The following is a 4,266-nucleotide window of genomic DNA, read 5'->3' on the forward strand; positions in this document are numbered from 1 at the left end:
GCTGTCTTTCAGGGACCCTTTAAAGGGAGTCATCCTCTGAAAACCATCACCCTCCGGAAGGGACCTGTTGTGATGAGAGCCATGGCACAGCGCAACCCAGGCTGCAGTGCTGCAGAGTAAAGGTCTCACCTGTGGGAGCTGGAAATCCCATTTTTCAAGAACGTTCCAGCTTCTATATGTACCATCAACCTCCAGAGAAGAAATAAATCAGCTTTTAAATACTTTTCCTGTTTTCTTTTGGAAATGAGAAAATGCTGGTGCCCTGAGTTAGGGGCATGACTAGGGGAGCCAGGTTGCATGAATGAGTCCCTGGCGATTACAGAGACTTCTCTCACTGTATTCCCTGTCCCTACTGTCATGAGTTTGCATATGATACTGCCCTAGGACAGCCCTGGCTGGACCCCACTTCTTCAAGCCCATGGTGCAGTGGGAAGATATTTTCTCATAGTCCAACGATGCTCTGCTACACTGTGCTGGACCAGGGCGGGTCTTTTGTGTTTTGGATGAGGGTCAGTGGGTGACAGTCCTACTTTTCTCCTTTGTCCTTTTACATCAGTGAAACTCCCTCTCCAAGCTGCTAATGCTGGGACAGCTGTTTGGGTGACTGTCCCTGCAGACCTGAATGAGGAAAACCCTTCTGAGAGCCTCTGTCTTGCTCTGTGGGAACACTCCTCGCACATCAGCTCAGGTAGAGGCATGTTCCCGTTAGCATCAGATCTGGCATGCTGCATGGTGTGACCTTCTTCCTCTAGACGCTGCACTTCATGTGCATGACAATCAGTCTGAGATGTTTCCCCAGCTCATGGGTCACCTTTCCAGTTCACTCTAGATATTCAAAATCAGAGCAGATTTCACAGCCTAACTCTCCAAAATGCTGCCCTCCTGTCAGGTAGGAGTCTGACCTTAACTCCTTGATTATCCCTTCCAATCTTTGTGGATATCTCTTTGGAAAGCTCCCAGAGACCATCCCAAAAGAAAAGGTGGTGGGGTGTATGAACTCAAGCCAAAACAAAACAGAAAAGACCGTGACTGAGAGAAAGAGCCTAGAAAATATAGCAAAGATTGAGGGACCTACTTCTTGATGAAAAATTGAACATCTAGAGTTATTTCAGCCACAAAACCACAAGAAGTGAGAGGGACCAGAACATTAAATAATGTACAGAATATAAGGAAAACCCATCAGTTAGCTTTTGTCCAAGCACATTACGGTACCCAACACAGATTACAGCTGAAGAGCACTGTATTTTTAGGAGAATAAAGTACAAAACCTATTGACACAACAGCTGTTACCTATGGCAGCTTTGTCAGACGCAGTGCCAAGCCTCTCTTTTTCACTGTACTTCCATTTATCATTCACTGCTGCTTTATATTTTTATCCTTTTACCAGATGTTCACTGTATACCTTACTCGCAGATGTCTACGGTATTGTGAGACGCCCCACTGTGCTCCCCTGGTGAATCTCCATCCTGCCTGTCCATCCCATCTGCTGTCAAACTTCCAGAGGTTCAGGGTCTTTCCTACAGCCCCACTGGCACCATGTCTCGTCGTGGCCCTCGGTAGCTATCTCAGGACCTGGGAGACCCTTGGGTCTTGCACGTGTGTTTGTGTGAACTGGGGGCACCCAAAGCAAGTGGGAAGTTAGAGACAGAAGGGGTGGCTCTTCTGCTGATGACTGGCTTGGAAATGATGTTAGGCTGGATGAACCTTGCTTTCATATGTTTTGACCATTCTGACCTCCCTGTGCCCAAGAACAGCTTGGATATCCAGCCCCCACTTGTCTTCATGCTAACTCCAGTATGTCTTTCCCAGAGACCCGGTACAAGGTCTCCCCTGGTTCAGTAATTCCTTCAGCCTTCCTCTCCTTGGGAGAGGAGATGCTGTTGACAGGGACTTTTGTCAGCTTTCAATTGAGGAATCCTCTTGGAGGCTGCCTGTTCTTCAGCTTAGTGATCTCTCTGAAGTTTCAAATTACTTTGGGTATTTTTCATTAGAATATTTTCAAACTACTGCCCAGTTTGAAAGATACTGCTCTGCTCATTATTTGAAATACTGTGATGGTTAAGGCAATGCAGATGTTGCAAAGGAGTTTCTGAACCAGAGGCATCTCAGGCATAGACAAAGCTCAAAATTTTTAGGTCTGAGGAGAAAAAATGCTCCAAGCAAACCTCTCCCCTTTCATCCCTGTGTCAGGATCCTCACTGCTGTAAGGCATCACAGGGATTGTCTAATATCTGTTTGATCACATCTGGCTCTGCTTTTTGTACTCAGTCCCCTGGTTCCTGCTGCACATCACTTTTCCTCCCAGGTTTGTGGACATCTGGCTATGGAAATATTCCTGGTCCCATCTCATCTGCCAGAGGGTCTCCGCAGCAGCTTCGGACACCCCCTTAGCAGAGCTGTTTTTTCAACTTCATCCCCTTCTCTGAAAGCAGCCGAAATTTAAGCCACTCAATCAAAGTTGAGACCATTTTTCCTCCTTTTCAAACTCTGTTCTGCTGAGGGAGAGCGGCAAGGCTTCCTGTAAGATTGCCTCGTTCCCAGCACAGATGTGAAACACAGATTCAAACCAGTTCGAAGATCCTAATAGTCTCCACATAGAGGAACTCCCCTCCAGATTGAAAGTCAGTGGTGACAGGAGCCGGGACTCCCCACTGTCCACGTCCCATTGACTGGCTCAGCTGGTTTCCTTCAGGGTCAGTGCAGGAGGCTGCAGCCCTACCAAGGGCTCCGTGCTGGGCTTTTGTCTATGTGAGTTCCTGAAGGCTGGTTGGGCAGGAGCCCTCAGCGTAGCTGAGTATCTTCATATGCACAAATATGAAAAAAACACTGAAAATAAGAAGGCCATGTTTGACTGCAGCATGTAAATGCATTTGTATCTTCAGCAACTGTCTTGAGAAAGGTCATTAATCTTCAGCAGATTTCATCAGGAGCAAGCTGTCTTCTGTGAAAATTTTTGTTTTTCTTTCCCCAGTTCCATTACCAGATGCAATACTTAGCAAAATTCCCTCCATACCTGTGGGTTGGCAGCCGCAGTGGACTGTGTTCCCCTCCATCTGCATGGCTTTTGGGTCATTTGGCAGGTTTCGAGTCTGAACCCTTTTTAAAAAAAATATGCAACACAGCTGATTTCCTCTGGGCTACAATAAGAGAAGTGTCTAAAAAAAGCCACCCTTCCACTTCCATATTATTGATGCTACCATCAGTTTTGTTTTCCTGTTTAGTTTCATTTATACTCACTACAGTGGCTCTTCTTATCATGTTCGACAGAAACAGACAGAGGTCCGGATTAGGATGAGATGCTTTTAGAAAGAAGCCATGTTAACTACACCACACTTTCTCAGCACGCGACATCCATAACTAGCCCACCTTAATCAGATAAAGCCCATGGAGCAGCCTGCAAGGGTCACCCATGGAAAGCGCCTTTGTAACCATGTGTGTCATGTAGGTGGCACTATCACTTGGTCCCTCTCGGTGACCAGGTGAAGTGGTGCCACATGGATGTGAAAAACAGGAAAAAGAAGTTTTAGTCAATATAACTGTTCTTCTTCTCCCTACATGAAAACTGAACCTGGTGCGTCTTCTGGCCTAGGAAGGAGAAAGCGCAAAGGTAAGAGGAGCACCTCCATCTCCCTGGTCCCATGCCACACACCACCATCTCACTCCTTTTATCACTGCAGGGTGATGAAAGGTTCGTTTGCACTTAGACTTAGTTCAGCAAGAAAATGATCTTTTGTCAGGAAGGGCCTTTCTGTCTGTCATGTTGGGCATAAATCACCTCATCTGATTTGCGCGCTTCTTGGGCAGAAAGGCAGCTGAAGGCCGTGCGCAGTGTACCACTGAAAGACTGTTTATAACTGCAGGAAAACAATGTTCATAACGTGCTTTAAGCTGCATGTGTCAGCTGATTATTTTTGCAGAACACAATATTATTTCCTACTGATGACAGTAGCTGCTTTTTTTTGTCTCCTCCACCTTGTGTTAATCGTGCTTTGTTGTGTTGCATCCCCCATCACTCTCCGGCCTGTCCTCTTACGTTCATTATGTCCCTCTTGACAAACAAACCAGGTTTGTGGCCCGGAGTATTTATTTGCAGCACCCTGATAGCTGTGGTTTTCTAATATCTTTACTGGTCTTGGGAGGAGAGGAAAAAGTAATACCTATGGGGTGAAATCATGGCTTGGTGGAAGGCAATGGCAGTGTTCCCGCCGGCTTCTCTATGGCCAGAATTTCACCCCGGGAGCGCCTGGGGAACTAAATATCTTCACC

The sequence above is a fragment of the Charadrius vociferus genome, unplaced genomic scaffold, assembly GCF_000708025.1.
Source record: "Charadrius vociferus isolate BGI_N301 unplaced genomic scaffold, ASM70802v2 scaffold218, whole genome shotgun sequence".
Taxonomy (NCBI): domain Eukaryota; kingdom Metazoa; phylum Chordata; class Aves; order Charadriiformes; family Charadriidae; genus Charadrius; species Charadrius vociferus.